The sequence below is a fragment of the Balaenoptera physalus genome, assembly GCF_965194825.1.
Source record: "Balaenoptera physalus genome assembly, chromosome: 11".
Classification (NCBI taxonomy): Eukaryota; Metazoa; Chordata; class Mammalia; order Artiodactyla; family Balaenopteridae; genus Balaenoptera; species Balaenoptera physalus.
In genome coordinates this window covers 12,862,031-12,885,492 of record NC_138896.1, presented here as the reverse complement: position 1 = coordinate 12,885,492, position 23,462 = coordinate 12,862,031, and the positions used below count along the sequence as shown (strand labels likewise).

The 23,462-nt window shown below is 44.0% G+C and overlaps 1 protein-coding gene and 1 long non-coding RNA gene across 6 annotated transcripts in view; both read left to right on the top strand.

Annotated features, from left to right (window-relative positions):
• The window catches only part of LOC309638869, a 344,192-nt gene that overhangs the window by 120,802 nt on the left and 199,928 nt on the right, over positions 1-23,462 (top strand). The window lies entirely within an intron of this gene.
• The window catches only part of ATXN1 (ataxin 1), a 387,507-nt gene that overhangs the window by 341,613 nt on the left and 22,432 nt on the right, over positions 1-23,462 (top strand). The window contains exon 8 of one of the 5 annotated variants that reach the window (XR_014251303.1): positions 1,195-1,209. The exons of the other annotated variants lie outside the window; for them this stretch is intronic. The gene's annotated coding sequence lies outside the window, so the exon portion shown is untranslated. Of the gene's footprint in view, positions 1-1,194; positions 1,210-23,462 lie in introns of those variants that run through there. 5 annotated transcript variants of the gene reach the window in all.

The window sequence follows — 23,462 nt, the reverse complement described above, 5'->3', positions numbered from 1 at the left end:
CCACATTGTCAACACTTCACATGATTAATAGTCACAAGGAAATGTATGCTTTCCATGAGAGTTGCGTGTACCTGCTAAGGTTACTAATAATTGCAACACTGTTGTGTTATGCTACATGGCTTGTCTGTTAAAACAGGCATGGTGGCTGAGGAGGGCAGGAAGATTCCCCCAGGATAACTGAGAGAGAAAGTCACTAAGAGTTACAACTCTCTGGTTTGGACTGTATGCGTAAGATCGTTCTTGAAAGTCAAAGTGAAAAAAGAAATCACACGTTTGTACTTTTTAAAGTCAGTCCTCCATTTTAGTAGCTAATTAAAACCAGGACTCTTCTATTCTGAGCCAGAATCTCCACAGGATGTTTGTGAATATATTACACGTGGGATGCTTGGAGGTTTGGGTCTGTTTTATTCAGTGCATTTATATTTTTAAGTGTCTCTGAGATTCTTGATCAACCTACAACATCCAGGAGTCGCTTTTGTTATATTCTAAGTCCGTTTGTGCTCCTGATTATAGCTAAGAGGTCAGCTCATAGGATGCCAGAGCCCGAGTTTAGCTAGGTGGAGGGTTCTGAATTAATGTGGTTTTGCTGTGTGGTGTAATGTTGTTTCCTAGGAAACTGCCAGTATCTGGCTAGCCTCCAGGAAGACATGTGGTCAGGCAGGTGGAGGTGGTGTTAGAATTGTCATTATTGCTGTTGTTGGTGGGTTTTTTTTATAGATCTTTATTGAAGTATAATTGCTTCACAATACTGTGTTAGTTTCTGTCTATACCAAAGCGAATCAGCCATATGTATACATACGTCCCCACATCCCCTCCCTCCCACCCTCCCTATCCCACCCCGCTAGGTCATCACAAAGTACCGAGTTGATCTCCCTGTGCTATGCTGCTGCTTCCCACTAGCTAACTGTTTTACATTCAGTAGTGTATATATGTCGATGCTACTGTTTTAAACAGGCAGACATGTCATGAAAACTCACTGCAAAGGGTCCCCTTTCCATATCAACAAGGCTTCATGGGGAATAAAAGGTAGACATCTGAGTTTTTGGTTTTTTTTTTTAATGTTGCTATTGGTCCGACCAAGATTTAGCTACAAAAATAAACACAGTCCCTGATGCTGAGAAGAGGTCAGAGTGAGTTGTAAGTCAGGGGAACAAATAAGTAAGCAGACAATAATTTTTTTTCGCTTTGGTGTAGATGGGGATGGTGCATATGGGGGACTCTGAAAGGACCCATCACAGGCAGGTATGTAAGTGGAGATGATTAATATCTAGACTCAGACAGAAGTAATTCTACATCAGTGTGGAGAAGCAGCAGGAAGTTTCTACAGCAGGAGGAAAGGAAGGAAAAGAAAAGGTAATTATTAAATATGAGATCATTTCAGGTTTTTTGGATGCAGTAAGGATTTCCATTGTCTCACCTAAACGCTGCTTGTAAACAGTTTGCAAGTTTGAATGTACTCTGACTGTAGTCAGTGCTATGAATTGATTAGAATTGGAAAACCGATGAGAAATAAAATACTTTGTCAAGAGGTTTTCCAATTATGTTGTAATTTTCTTCTAGTAACAGATGTAGGGAGGTTAAGCCCCTGCAGTGTCATTTTGATGTTTCTCTAGTACAAAGCAGAAGGAAGAATAAGCACTTTGAAAACCAATAGTGCAGTGTTAGTCCTCCTTGTTAATACTGTTTTTAAAAACTCTGTGCTGATTTACGACACACCTGTGTTTTCGATCCACGACATGTACACCCCTAGCTTCGCACCATCGTGCTGGGAAGATTTGGGCAGTAATCATCAGTCGTGCCCTCTCTCCCCACTTCCTGATGGGAGGCTCTTTGAAGGACACAAGGCACCAGGTCATATTCTACTTCATATCCCATGACCCTATTGTTCTTCCCGGCCCTTACAGTGTTTGTTGAATGATCTCAATGAATGGATCACTTTCTAATGAATAGTGGGGTGTAGGTAGAAGATTACACTCATGAACAGCATGGTATTCATGCAGTGCCACACTTTCTATTGGGCTATTGGGGGATAACCATGCCTTTGTCTTACAACCTAAAAATATCCAGAACTTTGGCATGAAATCATTTCAAAAATGGTGCCCCCCCCCCTTCATCAAATACAAGGAATTCAACTTGGGGAGTTATTTTTTGTAAATAAGGTACTTCTGATAGTCTGACTTCATTCAGTTTTATCAGCTGCCCAAGGGCCAATGTTGAGTGTAATTAAAATACCAGGAGGTCTTAAGTCATCATTCGAGATCCACCTTTAATAGACTCTAGGTGGTGGATTTAGTAAACTGAACAGTTGTAAGCTCTAAGCTCGGAAATTAAAGCCATCTCCTGCTGCCAAATGCATTGTCTCATAATCAAAACGATTTCTAGGGCCTGCTTGATATAGATGCCCCGAGAAAATCCCACTGACGTGGCCATATCAGGTTGTTACTGTATTTCACAGTCACTTAATAGAAAGATTTCACCAGATGTCATGACCCCAATATTTATCCGTCAACTCTTGTTCTGGTACTTATCTCAGCAGGCCCCCCAATTACATCATGTCACCCTTTGCCTGGGGAGAAATGAAAAGTTTACAAACTCACTCCTGCCTCCACTCCCCACCCCAAGTGAATCCAATAAACAAACTAGAATGGAGAGAGGAGTGGCTAAGAGGAGGGGAAAATGGGTAAAATTTGAGAATGCAGTGAAAACCAGCTAGTTTTAAATGGTGGAGGTGGAAACATACCGCCCGGTTTTGCTCCACTTTAAAAATCTCAGAAGGAACTCAATTCTCTGTGTGGAGGAGAAACTTTGCCTTCTTCTGGGTTAGACTGACCGTGCTGAATAGATCAATTCACATCAAAGAGCATTAATTTTTGCTAATTTAAACCCTGGCTTAAGTCCCATTTCAAACTTTATTTACTCTTAGTGGAACCTTGAATTGACCCCGAATTTTGTTTCGTATCTTTCAGTGGCACGTGGGGCACCAGAATAGCCCAGTCAGCAAATATTATTAAATGCTCAGGATTATTATGAGACATGATACTTAGCACATCATGGAATTGATTTGTGTAACAAATATTTAGCGTGTGCCTATCGAGTATGTGTCAGGCACTGTGCCAGGGCATTAGGGTTGGGGAGAAGAAAGACATCTGCTTGCCCTCAGGGATCTTAAGAGTCTTGAGGTTTTCTATGTCTTTCCACTTGTAATTCTGAAGCTGAACGGCCAACCGACATCTAATAAGCATCCATTTTTCCAGAAAAACTCTGGTAAGGATGAAATAATGTAGTAAGGGTGATGAGAAAAATAGGCAGGGGTGGGATGGAAATGGGGGAGATACAGTTACAAAGGAATTACACACATATATGTTACATAGCTCTGTACTTGCACCTATGAATCATCTCATTTAATCAAATATTATAATGGCAACTAGGGGAGTGCTTACTTAAATGAGACTTTCCATATAAAACACTAGCATGTAGTGAGTGCTTTATACATATTAGCTATTAGTCCTACTTCTTGTTAATACATTGTAGACACTCAATAAAGGCTTGTTAGTGAATGAATAGGGGATGAAATTAAGTGCTAGAATTTAAGCCTGTCCATAAACTGAGTATAATATCTATATGAGTAGAGAACCTTGTATAGTATGAGTGAGAGTACGATTTTCACGTTATATCCTGACAAAAGTGATCTGAAATCTTAGTTTAACTGCATAGGCTTCAGACATGTTTCTCTATCCAACATCACCCTCCATTTAAAAAAAAAAAAAAAAAAAGCAGCATCTCTAAGATCCTGCTGCTGGCAGGAAGAGGCAAGGAAAGTGTCCTTCTGTTTCACTCCAGAGGGGAAAGGTGATAATAGGAGAGGGACCAGGCAGGAGTGAAGTGATGATGGTGGTGATGGAGGCCAAGGCAGTGGGAGGGGAGGGGGGGCACCAGGACCAGGACGAGAGAGTGTGAGCCTGTGAAGACAGGCTGGACACTTGAGTGACTTCCCGGGAATGTCTCCCGATGGCAGCGCTATCCTTTATCTGAAGTGCCCAGACTAGAGCTAGCTTCTTGCTTTAGGGGCATAATGCCCCAGATGTTTACAAATAGTTTTGAGAGCTGGGCCTCGGATCCTCAGGAGATCTAGTTGCGTTGTTTCTCCATCATCACAAGCTGATTAATGATGGGGGACGGGTAGGCAAGAACGGCCTCTGTTGCCTTCAGTTTGTGCATTGGTTTGAAGCAAGCTTTAGCAGTTCTGCAGGGCATGAGGTACTGAAAGTCGGCAGGAAGGCTGACTCGGCCAGCGTATTACAGGGAACTAAGGGCGTCCACAAGTCAGACCAGGAAGGTGCAGGGTAAAGGAAGCCATTGAATTTTCTAGAGTCGCCCAAATTCACCAGGTAATGATGCAATGTGATACTGCTTTCTTATGGCTGTGGGCACACAGCCTCAGTAAGGTGAAACACTTTAAGTGAATGATCCCTAGGAGTCCAGAAACATTGATCCTTTAGGATCAGAAGATCCTCACTCAAGTATGGCCTCACAGGTAATTCCAATATAAGGATTCGTGCAATGAGTTCAAACTGGACAACTGAATTGTGGGTCTGACATTAAGACAACAGGAGGAATAGAGGAGGAGAGATTTGGGAAGAGAGAGAACAGTGGAATCTTCTGGGAATAAAATTTATTCCTGAACATTAAAAAAAAATCTACAAGTTAAAGTCAAGAGTTGTCTTGTTTATACCCTAAATGCTGTAATGTCCTTTTCATTAATTTGTTTATACAAGTTTTAGCGGCCAGTTACATTTTTTAGCCTACAATCCACATTTACTCCCAGAGTGCTGCCCTTGAGACAATCCATCAGAAATTTCCTCAAGGCTCTGGAAAAGGGGTTAAAAGGCTTAATTTAAAAGGTGGGTGTGTATGTGCAAACTACGTTTGTTTTACAGAGATCTTAAATGCTGTAGAAATAATTAGCCATGTGCACGAACCAAAATAATTAATACCAAATGGTGCAGTATCCTTTCTGAATCCTATTTCAGAACAGAACTTGAGTGAAACATTAAGTTCTATCTCCTCTCTTTTTCCCCCATGTTACTCTGGATTTTATAATCATCACTAGTACCCTCTTGGCTATGAAGTTAATGTCCCTGTATAGAGCCATCTTCCTAACTTTTCTTGCCTCTCGGATGCTTCATGGCTTTGGGTATTACACTACTTGCTTTCCATAGGGGCCCAGAGAAATATTAACTATTGATCATTTTAATTACCTAAAATAAATGCCTGTTGTAAATGCACAGCGACATTGAAGAAGCTGCTAGCTTCATGCAGCCTGGTCCCTGGGAGTCATTTATCTTAGAATAGGTAAAGACATTCTCACATGCTGGCTTCAAACTTCTTACCTTGGTGGGTTGGTCCATCACAAATTGACAGGGCTCTTCCAGAATCCAGTTTTCGACTTTAGGGAAGGACTCCAGTGATGTGTTGGGATGATGGAGACAGGACTGTGTGTGCCTGTGTGTGTGTGTAGCGCGAAGGGGGTGGTCCTCCACTGCCTCTCTTCAAATGTAAACCTGCGCGATCATGTTACTAATAACGATTTGCATTACCTCTCACCGAGTTTACCATCAGAGGAGTTGAGATTGGCTAAAGGGCTCCCATGAATGAGCCCTAGGCTTAAAAATCCGTTAAAGAGGGAGCAAACCACAAGAACAGTATTTTCCAAGAGGTTTACTTCCCTTGAATTGAAACCTAATGATGTTCCCTGGCTCCCAGGGCACTTGTACAAAGCCCATCTGTTTATTCAAGCACTTGCTTGATGATGTGGGAGGTTCAGCCAGTATAATCCCAGGCATGAGGTTTCCAAATGCTGAATGTGTTATTCAAGGACATTATTTCCCATTGACATACATAAATTTAAAATAAGATAATCAATAATGCAAATGTAGCCATTGAATATAGGACCTGGAGAGCACATTCAAGATGTCACCTAGTACATATATCCATTCTCCTCCTTTAAAGCAGGACTATAAAACTGTTATTTTTGAAGTCATCTGTGGTCATACAGTTTAATCCAATGGTCGTTAACCTGGATTCTGAGTCAGTATCTTTTAGAAACTCACCAGTGCTTCTAATGTTCAGCGTGGACCGAGAACCACTGGTCTAATCAATGGCCTTTCTTAGTTCATGTCTTACTCAGTTTCTCAGCTCCATTTAATAGAGTTAACGTCTTAGTTTTCTTCCACCTTCTTGACCACTTTTCCTCTGTTGAGGAAAAGTGGTCAAGAAGGTGTTTGCTCTCCTTCCTTTTTTTACTGTCCTCCTTGGTGTATCTCTCTCAGCCTCAGCTTCCCTCTTGGGATAGTAATTAGTACTGCTTCTGAAATCCTGGTCCCCTCACCTGCTCTCTGCCCTCCCAGGTGAGTGGCCTGTGTCTGTCTTGGAGCCTTGTAAAGCTGAATGAGTCTTAAACCGATTATCCTCTCCTCCTCCAGAGTAACATCCTTCCTATTTCATTCATCTGATAGCATCGTACCCTTCTTATTCCCACTTGAGCGCTCTGGATTCCTTTGGCTTAAGTCAGTCAATCACTAAGCCTTACTAATTCTTCTCACCTCTTCCACACTCACCGTTGCTCCTTTAGCCTAGACCCCAGGAACCTTCTGCACAGGGAGGTAGGCATGGAGTGAAAAGTGTAATGGAGTAGGAGTTGGAGGGACTGAATTCTTGTCCTGATTCTGCATTTCATTAAAACACACAACAAGGTTATATGACCTTGGTAATACCCATGATGTCTCTGGGTGTCAGTTTTGCCACCTATAAGATAAGTGTATAAATGGAATAACTATAAAAAAAAATATACACCTATGTGGAATTTGTATAAATTCCATATTGATTGGGGTTTCTTGGCTTTAGGCTGAAACTAGCATTTAAGGATGCTGATGAAAAAGATAAAAAGAGACGGTATTATATGCCATTTCACAGTCGCACACAACCCTTTATATTAGTCGATTCCATGATTCCTGCTCTCTGAAGCTAGACCTCCGGAATATCAACTCTAAATGCATATATTTTTGGTTTTTTTAGTGTGCTTCCTGAATATGGTCAAAATTTTGTTTCCTTAAATTTATCTTCTCCAAAATGTTTGACAAATACTTAATTTACAAACCAGCTTGCTGTCTTTGAGCTACTGTTAGAAGAGAAACCTGCTCCAAAAGAAGTTTGTACATAGTTAGTATGCTAGGATTTAAAAAAATCAGATAATCTAGGGTAATCTGCATAAGTTATGTGCTTTCCCCCAAAGCATGGCAAGCAGCTTTCTTGGTCTCCTGATGATTCTTTAGTTTCAGAACAGTTCACACTGTTCTTGGTAGTTTTTTTACAAAATGAGAAACTGAGGCCTTGTTATGTAATCCACCTCTCTGCCAAGGAAAATTGAAAAGCGCTATGGGGAAAATACCAACAATTATCTGGGCCTTGACTACAGAGTCTGAAAAAGGTATTCATTGAAGGGCAAAATATATCACTATTCCCAGAACACTGCCAACAGCAAAGAGATGATGCTGGGAATTAAATACAGCCCTGTTTCAGTTCACCTTAGCTTTGAAACTCAATGAGAGAGAACAGTGGAACCTTTTTTTCCACTGAAGGCCAAGTTAGGTCAGAAACACATGTATGTTGAAACTTCTAAGTCAAGAGGATGAGGAAGGAAGAGGTAAAAACTCCATGACCTGTGCCATTTGTTTGGTCCCCGATTCTTTTGTCCAAAGAGTGGACACTGTGGGCAAGAAACATAGGAGGAGGAGGGGAATCACTTCTTGGGTGTCTCCGTGTGTCCAGAGATAAGCAATCTAGCCATTTGCTTCATTTGCTCTAAGTGGCATAGATGTAAGCACGAGGAAGTTTCGAGGCAGCGTGCCTGTTAGTTAGTTTGGTGTGGTGATGGTCGGACCTCTCAGGAAGGAGAAACAGAGGGGGTCCCAAGGAAGGAGTGGGCCTCATCAGTGGCACACCCAGAGTCAGCCCTTCATCTGCTGTTTCTAAGGAGTGGTGTTTGGAGCTCGGGGTGCTTATAGTCACAGGAGAAGGCAAGAGGGGGTAGCTCTAGTGGTCAGCCTAAAGGATGGGGGAGAACTCATGGAGCAGAGAGGGAAAGGCCATGCCCTTCTCATAAGCTGACATTCCTCTTTGCCACCAAGCTCATCCATCAGGGTTGAAGCTGCTCTTTTTGGTTTCTCAACTTAGAAGAGGCTGCCAGGAGAGCAGCAGATGCGTCACCTGTCACTAAGGGTAGGTGTTCCCAGCACTGGGGAGTGTGGAAGGCGGCAGCGAAGCGCCACTGCGTTTGTCCACGCGGTTGAGTTACCACTGCTTGGTGCCCTGATACAGGGACTTCGTGTCAAGGTCATGTAGAAGGACAGTGGCATCCGTGGACAGCACAGTGGACTGGATTCTGCTCTCAGCCACCTGAAGCAAGCCTGGATCAGGCCAAGGGAAAAAGCTGCGGACCTGCCTTCTCTTTTATGCAGCCAGTTAGAGGCAGTGACGCTATACACAACAGAGGTCTTTGCCGAAGGGAGGGAGGAAGGAGGAAAGCCGTGCACAGGGGGATTTGGAGACTCAGGGTGTGCTGAAGTCAGATGCGTTACAGGACAGAGCAGCGTGCGGGCGGCAGGGTGTGGCCACGGAGGCTGTGCTGCCGTGGCTGCACGGAGCTCCCTGCTTATCAGAACTGGGGGCCTGACGTGGATGAGTATTTCTTGTTCCTGTCACAGGCCAGACAGCGTCGGGCCCCAGCCAGCCAGGCTTCCCTCTTGACCTAGAGGCTGGCCTTTGAGCAACTCAGGGCTTCTTGCAGCGCTCTTGCCCCCCAGAATCATAGCAAATTATCCTCTAAACAGCTCAAAAAAAAAAAAAAAAAAAACCCGCTAGATTTTGTTTACTGGGAAAAGCATGGTTTAATAAAAGCAAATTCCATATAGGCTGACAAATAAATTTGGAGCTCAGTACATTCATAGATTGTTCTGGAACCCAGCATTTCATTTGTGTTTTTCTATAGTTGGAACGTCTGTAGGCTTTAGAAACGGCATGCGTCTGGCTTTATTGCGGAGGCCCTGCTGTGTGTCAGGTACCGGGGTGGCGGGTACGTTAATGAACGTGAACTTAGGGTCTAAGTGGTGATTCTCAACCTAGGATGAAATTTTGGATGCCTGGTCCCACCCTAGGCTTTATGACATGGTGGGCTTGGGATGTAGCCTGACCAGCAGGATTTTTTAAAAAATTTCCCCAGATGTTTCTAATGTGCCGCCAGTGGGTCTGGTATCATAGGTTCCCAAACTTCGCTGCTGACCAGAACCACCAGAGGAGTTTTTAAAAATATAGATTCTTGGGTCTCAGCACGGATCTGCTGAATCTTGGAAAACTACAGGGAATGTGTATTTTTAGAGTCACAAGTGTTTCTGATAACCGGCTCAGGGAGCCCTCACTGTAATGTATTCATGTACAATTGTGATCTAGAAACGTAATGCTTAGAACAGTTTTAATTTCTTTTTTCTCATAGACAAAGCCATTTTTTACTCATTTGGATAATGGCCAAGCGTGTTTGTGGTTGTTTTTAATGAGACTTTCACAACGTTCTGAAGCTACCAACCCCCCAACAGCTCTCCCCGTTCTCTGAGCTCTTTTCCCTGCCACGTTTCTGTCAGGGAACTTGTTTTCTGCCTTGTTAAAATAATCGCTTTTGAGGGGTCTGTTTTCTTAGATCCCCACATCTAGACACACCTACCGCCCTCCTCTGTTACTGAATCTGACTGTAACTTTCCCATCAGGCTTCTGTTGAACCACAGAGCCAGTCTTCGGGATGTGTCTGGCTATGGTCATCTAAAGATCTCCCACCATCCTGAGCTGCATTCACCACGAAGTGGTCCTGGCAGTCAGTGTGGGCAAGCTTGTAAATTCATGCATTTAATTAAACATCTTCCACACTGTCCTTGAGGAGAATTTCAAATCAGCTGTGAAACAGAAAACAAAACCCATCGGACTAAAGCGTTATTAACTCCTACCTGACTGCGGCTTGGGGAAGACTCCCAGGCTGATGCCTTTCTGATCGCCTGTTGAGAGCCTTCTGTGAAGTTCTCAGGAGCTGACACTTTGTGTATTTTACTAACTAGGTTTATGATGGGTTCATTTTATCATTTACCTTGGAAATATTATTGATCGACTCAGTCACTGCTTTCCTGCTGGTTTTCACCAGGCTACCCACAACCCCATGAGGTAACCAGAGCAAAATGGAAGCAAACTATAGATTTTTCAAACCGACAGAGCAGAGAAAGATCCCAATTTTTGAGACATGTTCTTATGAAAAAAATGAGTGTATCAGACAGGGAGATCATATGTCTGAAAATCAAAGGGGTGCATTTTTTCTACTGAACACTAAGACATTTCTAATGGGAGCCTCTTTTATTTATATTTTTGCTTATTTTAGGAAAAGCCTAACTAACTTATTTTAAGAAATTATCTCATAGCGAAATAAAAGCCTTTTTTTTCCCCCCCATTTCCCAATCTAAAGTACACTCCATGAGAGACCAGGAAAGTAGTGGTCCTCAGCACACATCTGGGACTGTCTGTAGCCCACATCGTGAAATCAGGGGGTGCTGATGGATAGGAGCTGAAAACACTGAAATGACGCCTAGTTTCCCTTCACTCTGTTGGAATTACATTGTAAGGAAAGTGTATTGATCCTACATACTTCAGTCTGAAGCAGAACTTTAAAAAAAAATCAATCGGGAAAAATAATAGATTTCCTAGAAAAAGAACACCAGCAAAACTCAAAATGAAAATGCTTTGTGGCAAATAAGGCAAATACTGAATATGCTGACAGAATTCTCAGAGTATTCTGACCATTTCCATCATCCTCTCATAATTATAAAGGAAAAGAAGTTACTATGGATATAGTTCCTACTGAATACGAGGAACATTTCTTAGCTAACGTATTGCGTGCATACCCTGTGCTTGGGCACTGCACTAAGTGCTTAATATACTTAATCTCATTTAATAGTCACCGTAACCCTGCAGGGTAGATACTGTTATTATTATCATTTTAAGATGAGGATGCAGAGCCCTGGGTAAAGTAACTTTCTGGGACTCAAGGCCCCCGACCCTATACTCTCCTATTAGGTATAACGTAGATTATCTCCCAGAATCCAAAGGCAAAGTCTAGTCCTTTTTTTTGGGCAGGGGGAAACAAGGCCAAATTCCTTACTCTGTGGTGGGATGGAAAAAAAAAAAAAAGGGACAGGAGTGAGGCTTTTTTCCCTAATGGTTGAGACATTTTGAGGAAAGATCGATGCCTCTAGGGGAGTAGTGGTGGTTAAGTGGTAAGGAGTCATCAAAATCAATGCTGCTTTAGACCTGGGAAGATGGTGCAAATCAATGGCCCCAGTATGGAAGCAGAGTTGATGCTGGTTTGAGAGGGATGATAAGGGGACCATGTACGTGAAGGTTCCTGACAGGCAGTTGGAGCTGACGGTCAGGAAAAAGAACATATTCGGATTTTTTGTGATAGACGTTGCACTTTCTCCCCATACATCGTCTTATTTCATCGCACAGCAATCTTTTGAAATCATTATCATCATCATTCACATGTTATAGACGAGGAGACAGAGGCTCAGAGAGGTGAACTATCTTTCGAGGCCACAGTGCTAGTGAAGAAAATGAGCTTTGTTGTCAACAGGGCACCGACTTACTTTTTTGCATTTCCGTTTGTCCATTAAACATTTTATTGCCTGTTACAGATTATAGTCATTCGATGCCTGCAGCCTCCAGCAGCATTATTTGTTGCCTTTCATTTGCTATTAGGGTCCTAAATAAAATAGCTGGCCATTTTTTGTGCGTTTATAATGTTGCAGAGATTCTCATTAGGGCATGGGTATTCCGAAGAGGTTAAATAGGAAAAGGATTGATTTAATTTGTGATGAGTAATTGTGTCTAAAATGGGTACCGTGCTCCACGTTCAAATAAGCCAGAAGGCTTCTCTTGATACTGCAGGAAGACACAACAGATAATACGAACAACTCCAAATTTAAAACATGAGCGCATTTGAATTTTATTTTGGAATGTAGATGTGATTGATCATTTGTTCTGCAAGCAAGGCTTTAGTCCAGTTAGGGGGAAAAAATATCAATGCACTAGTATGGATTATTTTCTAGAAGTTTTAGAGACTTAGTAAACTTTCTGAGCTGCTGAGACTTCAAATTCCTTGTTAGCGGAGGTGAAGCAAGGAACCTTTTAGAGACTGTTGTACCCAGTGTCTTCACTACAGTTGACTGGCACATGTGTTGCATGAAGTAACCCAGGAAAGAACTCAAGGGAGGCAAGTGTGTGGGGTTTTTTTTGGTTGTTTTGTTTTGTTTTGTTTTTAACCTCAGAGGCAGTTATTATGTTTATTATACTGGGCAGCAAACAAACCTGCCCTTAGCTCTGGAGGAAGAGATCTTCTAAGGCTAGAACCTATATAAACATCCTTAAAAAAATAATCCAGGAAGGGGGAGGGGGACAAATTAGGAGTATGGAATTAACAGATACAAACTACTATACATAAAATAGATAAACAACAAGGATTTACTGTATAGCACAGGGAATTATACCCAATATCTTATAATAACCTGTAACGGAATATTATCTGCAAAAAAGCGGAATCACTGTGCTGTACACCTGAAACTAACACAACAGTGTAACTTAGCTATACTTCAATTAAAAGAAAAAGACAGCCTAGAACAGAGAGATATGTAAGACTAAGGAGAAGACAGGCTTTGTTTATTCTATGCACTTAGAGACAGCCCACATTTTATGCCATAGCTCTTACTGCTGGGCAATCGACAGATGGTTGACTTTGATGTCACAGAGACCTGGGAGAGACTTGTGGCTTTTGGCATTTGGTGATTGGTGACTTTAGGGGAGGTGTTCAACTTACAAGATATGCAGCAACAAGAAAGACCCATGGAGAGTCGCCTCCCTGAAAATGACACACACATTCACTGCCGATTACACAGGTACTAATATCCACTAAGAGCCCTAAGGCACTGCTTGTTTTGTGATGGGTCAGGGAGTTGCTTGGAGTCGCAGGGTCTTCCAAGTGTGTGTTTTTAATACTGGTGAAAATATGACCCAAGTGAAGGAAGTGAGGAGGAGGGCCCTTCTCAGGAGAGAATCGTAACGTCAGCGGCCAATATTTATAGGTCGTGCGGCGGGCCAGGCCCTGGTCTATGTTCTTTGAAGGTGTGAACTCCCAACAAGCCCACATGGGCTGAGTACTGGTATTATTCTCACCATAGAGATAGGGAAACTGAGGCACGGCTGGTGGGCGAAGGAACCAGGATTCCAACTCTGGAAGCTAGAATCCCAATCCTGTGCCCTCAGCAACCTTAAGGGGAGGTCATTTGATGCCTGGAAGCGGTTCATTGCCCTGGGTAACTTTCCATGAGGTTCTCTAGCCTGCTTGCTGGGCACTGCGTTGTCGCATGCTGTTCCCTAACAATCCCATGAAATAGAGCTTATTATTATCTCTATTTTCTTAAAGAGGAAACTGAAGATTAGAAAGTTGAACACCTCCCCTAAAGTCACCAATCACCAAATGCCAAAAGCCACAAGTCTCTCCCAGGTCTCTGTGACATCAAAGTCAACCATCTGTCGATTGCCCAGCAGTAAGAGCTATGGCATAAAATGTGGGCTGTCTCTAAGTGCATAGAATAAACAAAGCCTGTCTTCTCCTTAGTCTTTGACCAGCTTTTCATCATAGCCTCCCTTCATGGCATAGGGAAGAAGTCCTGCCTGGAGGGGGATTCCCTTCTTCCCAGACCCTAAATTAAATAAAAGAATCTAAAACCATCCCTGACATTTCCTGCTGAATGCTGTCTACTTGACAGTGTGCCACATTCGGAGGGCAGCGGCATCCTTCCAGGGAGAGTGTAAAATGTTCTTATTGAATGAATACCTGATTAAGTTAATGGTGCTGAGCCAGGGTGAGGAGGAGCAATTTGGCAGCCAAATTTCTGGCAGCTCATTCAACGTCCTTAATGTTCCACCAGCTTCGTGCTGGGCTGCCTGTGAGCCCCGGGAGGGGCCGTGGTAATTAACTCAGCGTTTTGATTGAAAACAGCTGCAGGTAGCAAGTCATCCCATTGTCCGTTTTGCTGGTGATTGGAAACGACTCGGGGCATCTTGGGCTCCACTGCGCAGCCTCCCTCTGGAGAAAAAAATAGAGGTAGAGTGTAGGTTTCCCACTTGCTCTGCTTTTCAAAATGAACCATTCATCTTTTGAGGGCCAGAACTCAGCCACCCATTCAGTGAGTATGAGTCATACCCCTAATTTTAAAACAAACATTTGTTTCAGAGAGAATTCTTATCTTGGCTGATCTTATAAGCTCATCTCTCTGTTCTTTCTATGCTTGATTTAGGCTGGTTTCAGTAAAATTGTTGTCTTTGTAAATATGTATTCCTTCCAGTAAATCCAAAGACGATCAGCAGCATTTCCTTGGGATTAATGCGAGGACAGTCTAGACATAGTTTTGGATAATGGGATGTGGATTTTTAGAGGTTAAAGATGTGTAGCCCACATCTTTAAAAACATCTCATAGGGTGTGCTTTTACTTCCTGCTACGGGAAGTATCCGGGGTTCATAATCTCACATGAGGATCTGTGCTAGAAATGGAATCTCTAAGTGCAGATGCTTTTCAGATACACAGTATTTTATGTCTCTCTGTCATGAGTTCCACTTTTGATCCAACACTGTACGATCAAGTCCAAAAATTTAGAAGAAGATCCAGAAACACTTTGCCTTTTAGTAGCCAACTTCTAAGGGAGACAGAATAGCAACAGACAGACACAGGATGAGAACCGTCAACCGACAAAGAAAGGACAGCAGCCCTAGAATCCCACAGGGTTATGAAATTCAGTCTGTATCCAGAACAGGGAGTTTACAGTCTAATGAGAAAGAGGCATGAAAATAAGTATAGAATACAATGAACACATTATATAAGTGCTGGTGAGCCTCAGAGAAGGAAGGGCTGTGCAACATTGCAGTGGTCTTGAGTGGCTTTGTCAAGATGTTAGGAGTGATTACAAAAGAAAGTCGCAGTCAGGGGGGCCATTGTGGGCAAAGGCATGGAGCCGGTGGCAGTGTTAGCCTAGGTGGGGATTGCAGACAGTTACAGGATGGTGTGTATGTGATAAGACAGAGCATGGTCTTAAGGAGCACAGAGGAGAGGGCATGGGGTTGGGGTGGGGAGAACCTAAAATAAGTGACCTGGGGGGCTTCCCTGGAGGTCCGCTAGTTAAGACTACACCTTCCAATGCAGAGGGTGTGGGTCTGTCCCTGGTCAGGGAGCTAAGATCCCACATGCCTTGTGGCCAAAAAACCAAAGACATTAAAACAAACAAACAAACAAAAAAAAACAAACCCAGAAGCAATATTGTAACAAATTCAATAAAGACTTAAAAAAAAAAAAAAAAAAAAAGATCCACAGCAAAAAGAAAAAAACCTATCCTGGAGGATAGGTTAGAGCCATGGTTCTCGAAGTATGGTCCCCAGACAGGCAGCCTCCACGTCATCTGGGAAGTCTGGGTAGGAGAACCTCTGGATTAGAGAACAAGCAGCAAGGGGCGTTGGGCAGGGGTGATGGCTGGAGTGGAGAGTGTTCAGATAGAGCTGAGGGAATCCACATACCCCAAGGCCTTGAGCCAAGTGTGTTTGGGCTGGAACGGGACACAGCGGCACCCATCTGTTTATGGATGATCTGGGGCGCCTTTCACGCTGCGCCGGCAGAGTGGAGGCCTTCCGAGAGACTGTACAGCCTGCAGAGCTGAAATTATCTACCGGGCAGCCCTTCCCCAAAGTTTACTGACCCCTGATTTAGCAGGTGGGACTGACATTACCTGGTGATGGAGCCAAGGGGAGAACACAAGGGCAGCGATATTGGCCAGCCTTCTGTGTTGAGTGGGCAGGGATGGGATAGTTTGAGGGTGGGGTGCTGCCTTCAGTGGATGTTTCTTAACTTTTTTTTCAAGTATAGTTGATTTACAATGTTGTGTTACTTTGTGTACAGCAAAGTGATTCAGTTGTACATATATATATACGTTCTTTTTCAGGTTCTTTTCCATTATGGTTTACCATAGGATATTGAATATAATTCTGTGTGCTCTACAGTAGGACCTTGTTGTTTATCCATTCTATATATACTAGTTTGCATCTGCTCGTCCCAAACTCCCAATCCATCCCTCCCCCACCGCACCCCACCCCCCTTGGCAACCACAAGTCTGTTCTCCATGTCTGAGTCTGTTTCTGTTTTGTAGATAAGTTCATCTGTGTCATATTTTAGATTCCACATATAAGTGATATCATATGGTATTTGTCTTTTCTTTTTCTGACTGACTTCACTTAGTATGATAATCTCTAGGTCTATCCATGTTGCTGCAAATGGCATTATTTCATTCTTTTTTATGACTAAGTAATATTCCATTGTATATATGTACCACATCTTCTTTATCCATGCATCTGTTAATGGACATTTAGGTTGTTTCCATGTTTTGGCTGTTGTAAATAGTACTGCAATGAACGTTGGGGTGCATGTATCTTTTCAAATTACAGTGTTTCCAGATACATGCCCAGGAGTGGGATTGCCGGCTCATATGGTAGCTCTATTTTTAGTTTTTTGAGGAACCTCCATACTGTTCTCCCTAGTGGCCACACTAAGTTACATTGCCACCAGCAGTGCAGGAGGGTTCCCTTTTCTCCACACCCTCTCCCGATGCTTCTTAACTTCTTATGGTTCCCAGTTCTCATTGTGAATGTGAGAAAATGCACACAAGTTTAAGGGCTTAGAGACACCCCAAAGTCCAGCCATGGAAAGCGGGCTAACTAGCAGGTATTTGGGGGGATCCACGTAGCTCCAAGCAGAACTTTGGGGGAGGGGGCACTGTGAAGTTTAAAAACAGAATTGCAGTTGGTTTGCAAACTTGTAAAATCATGATATGTAATTTAAGTTTTTTTTAATTGAGATAAAATATATATAACATACAATTTACCATTTTAACCATTTTTAAGTCTGTATTTCCGTGGCATTAGGTACATTTACATTTTTGTGCAATCATCACCACTATCCATCTCCAGAACTTTTTCATCATCCCAAACTAACTATATACACACTCAACAGTAACTCCCCATTACCCCTCCCCCCAGCCCCTGGTAACCTCTGTTTACTTTCTGTCTCTGTGAATTTGCCTGCTCTAGGTTAGGTGTACCACACACAAGTGGAATCATATAGTATTTGTCGTTTTGTGTCTGGCTTCTTCCACTTAGCATAATGTTTTGTAAAGATTTATCCAGCTTTTAGCCCATATCAGAATTTCATTCCATGGCAAGGCTGAATCACAGTCCTTTTGTATGGATGTACCCCATTTTCTTTATCCCTTTCTCTGTTGAGGAACACAGCAAAACCAGCTTGGACTATCCCAGGATGCACACAGCATCCTCTGTGATCTGGAGGAAGTACTTCCTCAAAACTCTGGAGAGGGACTTCCCTGGTGGCGCAGCGGTTAAGAATCTGCCTGCCAATGCAGGGGACACGGGTTCGAGCCCTGGTCCAGGAAGATCTCACATGCCATGGAGCAAGTAAGCACATGCGCCACAGCTGCTGAGCCTGCACTCTAGAGCCCAAGAGCCAGAACTGCTGAGCCCACGTGCCGCAATTACCGAAGCCCGCGTCCCTAGAGCCCGTGCTCCGGAACAAGAGAAGCCACAGCAATGAGAAGCCAGCGCACTGCAATGAAGAGTAGCCCCTGCTCGCCGCAACTAGAGAAAGCATGCCCAGCAACGAAGACCCAATGCAGCCAAAAATAAATAAATAAAAAATAAATTTGTTTAAAAAAAAAAAAAAAACTGAGGACATTTAAAAAAAAAAACAGAAATGCTGGAGAGCCAGATGATGGAGCCCAGCCCTGTATTTGGTCTGTTGGGATGTTCAGCATCCATGGGGCCTTGGGAGATGTCTAGTAAGTCAGTTCCACACAGCAGACTGAGAATATTGAGACACCAGCAAGTAGCTGATGGGTTGCCCCCATTGCTCCAACACCTAGAACTTTGTACGCAGAAAAGTGACACATTCAGTGCTGCTTACATGTGTGTGCCACTGGGTAATTGCCACAGGGAGACTTTCCCTATGTCCAGATCAGATTGTACCAGGCAGTGTTTTCCTCCCTCATTCTGTTCCATTCATCTGCCTGGCCACAGGCCACTGTTTTGAAATGTAGAGATTTGGATTTATCTGGTCCTTGGTGCATGATACATTCTTTTCCCTGAACCCCGATGAACTTCATTTATTATGCTTATTTTATTACTTGATCTATTTCAGTGTATAATCATCATGCGCTATAAAAAGGAGTTTATGAGCCAATTACAAAGTTAGAGAACAGTTCCCACAAGACCGCCCTCACTTCTCACACCACTTATAGGTTCTGGGGTGGGGGGAGTCCCCCAAACCACCCTCAGATTCATCCATTGACTAGAAGCACTCACAGAGCTCCCTGAAAGCTGCTGTACTCACAGTTACAGTTTACTACAGAGAAAGGATACAGATTAAAATCAACCGAGGAAGAGGCATATAGGGCAGAGGTCTGGAGGGGTCCAAACACGGGGCTTCCAGGTGTCCTCTCCTCGTGGGGTCGTGGAGGGCGTTACCTTCTCCCAGTCCTGCAGTGTGACAGTACACACACAGTACTGCCACCCAGCGAGGCTCCTCCGAGCCCCGGTGTCTAGAGATTTTATTGGAGCTCAGTCTCATACCACCCACGTGGCTGATCTTTTATCCTCAGCTCCTCCCGGAGGTTGGGTGCGTACCTTTAGTCTTTAATTCCTCCAGAGGTTGGCACTGATATCGCATGGGGCCCAAATCCCCCATCATAAATTATATTTTAGACTGGTGGTCAAAGCCCCCAGGCAAACAGACACACTTCTATAGGCAGGACCTCCCAGTAGCCAGAGACAAAGGCCAGACGTCTGTTTGGGTAAGGTTAATCCTGCACTATATACCAGCAGATCTACTGCATAATCCGAGAATTGGAACCCAGGTGTTTGTATCAGATGAATCAAGATTTTCATCTTATTTCTGCCATTTATGAGCCATGTAACCTTAGGGGAGTCCCTTAACACGCTAAGCCTCAGTATGCTGGTCTTTACAATGGGGTGATAATACACCGGTTGTTGCTTGTATGGAAAGCATTGCTATCTATAGTCTACACGAAGAAAGCCCCAGTGGCTTCTGTCATACCTGCTTTGCTGGGTCCCAGGAGGTCTCAGGGCCTTTGTAGCCAAGAGGGTGGTAGAGTTGTATAGTGTCCCAGAGACTGGAAGACAACCACAGAAGGGACCCCAACATGGAACTCCCAGGAGGAATGACTTGTTAGTTCAAGCTTATACAGAACCTTCCACTTTCCTTCCACCCGGCCCCATCAAGGGCAACAAATGCCTCAAGACTGTCTCAGACTGCCTCAGTTCCAGAAAGGCATTTTTCTGACTTGATGGAGATTTTCATGTTCTCTGTTTGTAAACTTGGGCCATCTAATCTCCTGGAACCCCAGCACCCTGGTAGTTGATAGAATCTGACTAAGCCTCCTCCAGCTACCACTGGCCCCTTGCTGTGTGGTGTGTAGCAGAGCTTATGAGAGTGTGTGTGTGAGAAGACAGCTGGCAGCCTTCCCTGTGGGATGTGGAAAGAAGATTCTGCATTTCCCCACCATGCCTTTGGGGAATTACTCATCTAAGTGTTGTGGAAGAGCAGGCAGAGTGGAACCAGGAACCATTACACTTAACCCTTACAGAGACACGCCGAGCTCGAGTTTAGCATCGCACCTTTCTGTTGATTCTACTTGTACCTGCTGAGTGGCTTTCATGCTTTTGGGTGTGAATGGGGGCCTGTGCATTGGGAGCTATTATAACTATAATCCCTTGTACCAGCTGAAGAAAGAAAATAAATTCTCAAACATCCATGGCTTTTTCTTTTGTGTAAATCACAGGTGTGAGAAAAAACCCAGATGCTGGAAAGGATTGAGAGTTTGAAGGTATTGTGTTGATTTGATCATGGAACCAGGAGAGATTAGTGATACATCAGTGTGGGTGAAAACAAAGGGATTCAGGAAGAAGCATTTGCTGAGTTACAATTAGGATGGTGAGCATTTATTGAGTGTGTGCATTATGCCAGGCACTGTGCGTACTAATTCCTCCCCATTTTTAAAAAAATTTATTTATTTATTTATATTTATTTATTTATTTATTTTTGGCTGTGTTGGGTCTTTGTTTCTGTGCGAGGGCTTTCTCCAGTTGTGGCAAGCGGGGGCCACTCTTCATCGCGGTGCGTGGGCCTCTCACCGTCGCGGCCTCTCTTGTTGCGGAGCACAGGCTCCAGTCACGCAGGCTCAGTAGTTGTGGCTCATGGGCCTAGTTGCTCCGCGGCATGTGGGATCTTCCCAGACCAGGGCTCGAGCCCGTGTCCCCTGCATTGGCAGGCAGATTCTCAACCACTACACCACCAGGGAAGCCCCCTCCCCCTTTTATAGGCAGAGATATTACTCATAAGATTACACACTGTTGAGACACTTACTGTCTAAAGTGGACACATGTATAATTTGGAGTAAAATAAAAATTACAAGAAAGAAAAAGATTCCATAGGCAGTAGGAGTGAGGCCAGGGTTGTTGTTTTGTTTTCTTTCTTAATTTTTAATTTTCATACAATTTGTAAAGGTTACTTTCCATTTACGGTTACTACAAAATATTGGCTCTATTTCCCGTGTTGTAGAAGACATCCTTGAGCTTATCTTACACCCAAAAGTTTGCACCTCCCATTCCCCCACCCCTATGTTGCCTCTCTCTCCTTTCCACTGGTAACCACCAGTTTGTTCTCTGTATCTGTGAGCCTGCTTCTTTTATGTTGTATTCACTAGTTTGTTGTATTTTTAGATTCCACGTATAAGCAGTATCATTCTGTATTTATCTTTCTCTGTCTTACTTCACTTAGCATAATGCCCTCCCAGTCTGTCCATGTTGCTGCAAATGGCAAAGTTTCGTCCTTTTTCAGGGCCAAGTAGTATTCCATTGTATAAATACACCACATCTTCTTTATCCATTCATCTGTGGATGGACACTTAGGTTGCTTCCATATCTTGGCTATTGTAAATAACGCTGCTATGAACATTGGGGTGCGTATATCTTTCCAAATGAGTGTTTTGGGGTTTTTTTCAGATATATGCCCAGGAATGGGATTGTTGGATCATATGGTAGTTCTATTTTTAGTTTTTTGAGAAACCTGCATACTGTTTTCCACAATGGCTGCACCAATTTACGTTCCCACCAACAGTGTAGGAGGATTCCCTTTTCTCCACGTCCCCGCTATCCTCGACAACATTTGTTATTTGTAGATGAAGCCAGGCTTTGAACTTGTCCTTTACCTACACCCCAGCCTATTCTTTCTACTACTCTCTGTGTCCTCCTCCTATTAGTAGTAGTAAGAATATTAATTTGTTACCTTCCTATCAGTAATAATAATGTTTTATCCTGATATTCCAACGATGCCCATGGAAGTGAGTGCTGGACGACTTCTGAAGTGAGATTTCTCACTGTTGTGCTAAGAACATTTGATCAAGAGTCAAAAATGACAGATCCTTGTCTCCTAACCCCAATTCTAACCATGTTACTGTGGCCAGTTCTTTGCATCTCGTCACAGCAGTCCCTCTGTCCTTAAAACAATTCACTCTGGAGCAGGGTGAGAACTGCTGTGGGGTCGTGGAAAGCACCTATGGTTCCCAGCCTTCAGCCAGAGTGGTGGGTAAACAGAGATTCCCGTGTCCCGGGGTAGCTAATCTGGCACACACACACTTGAGAGCAGAAAGGCATTTGCTTACGTATTGAACCAGGGAAGGTCTTGACAGAAAAGCATTTCCAGCTTTTCTTAAAAACTCAAACTCGACGTCTCTTGGACAATTCATTTGGGACCGGTTTCGATCCAGATGGTTATCCCTTCAAGTGATTATTTTTCCATCTTGAGCCTTTCCAGGAGTTTCAGCACGGGCAGGCTGCCAGGGGACACTGGCTGCTCAGATGCCGCGGCGACATCCCACGTGAGCCAGGGACAGCCCAGCCCAGCCCAGCTGTGGGCCTCACCCCTCTGCCCACCTCTCTCAGGCCTGATCTCCTACGGACACAGAAGTGGGCCACATCCCCACGCAGTGGACCCACCCAGAGGACAGATCTCCCTGTTTTTCCAGAGGTGGCAAAACCCACTAGAAACACCCCCCGGTGTCACAGTCATCACGTGGATGAGATACGGTAACGGCAGAAGCCAGGAACCAAGGAAGAGCTTCGCCCAGGCTTGAGGAAGCCTGTCGCTCTATTATGCTGACAGTAGAAGCAGGTGACGGAGCCCGACTTAGGGAGGAGGGAGACGGGGGTTAGCTCCATGCCAAGCAGAGGAGTTCAGTGGAGGAAGGGCAGCAGAGCGGCTGAGCGTCTTGAAGAGTCTCCTCCAGCATCTGTCCATCAAGGAGATGGAGATTTAATCAGAACAGTTTGTTGCCCTCAGAGCTTCCCTGAGCCAGGGAGCGCCCAAATGCAACTGTATTCTTACAGATGGATTTAAATTTTTTTAATTATTACATTACATTTAGTCACTGTATTCATTGCCCCCAAATCTATAGATGAACAGGGCCCCCCAAAACTATTATTCTTGGTGCTAATAATATAAAGAGAGGGACTGTTCTCTCCTGCCTGTCCTCATTCCACTAACATCTTAGCTGTAGATGGTCATGGCCACATCCCTGCCTTCCCAGCCCTGTGTGGCGTGCGTCACTTCACTGACCGAAGGGTCCTGCACCCTGGTGCAGACTTGAACTTGCTTTGGGTGACCCTAGAGGGAGAGAGCGCTTGTTTACACAGCGTGATAGTATCCACGGTTCTCCACCTCTGACTCTGTAGGATTTTCCCTCTGGGGTTTCAGCGCTGCTGTGCCCTGGATCACCACTAGGTGGGCTCATTGATCTTGGTGCTGGGTGATGTGCTGGAGGGTTCCCGGCTGGCAAGCCTGGGAAGTATGAAGATCTCTCTCTCACTTCCTTAATCAACTCCGCCTCTAACACGGTACGCCACGCCCCCTGCAGTCCCTGATTAGTGCTAGGTGGAGTGCAGCGGTGCCCTGTACGTTTTCTCCCCCTCTCATGCCTATGATTCTGTCTCTCTTCCACACGGGACCATCAGTTCGTGTCTCCAAACTCTGCCTCAACACTGGGGATGACACGGGGATCCCTACCTCATGAGGCAGCCCAGCTCATTTGAACAGTTCTGATTACTTTCTCATTTCTACTGTATACAGTCGTCACTCAGTATTTGCGGGGGATTGGTTCCAGAAGCCCCCGATGCTCGAGCTCCATGGTCGACA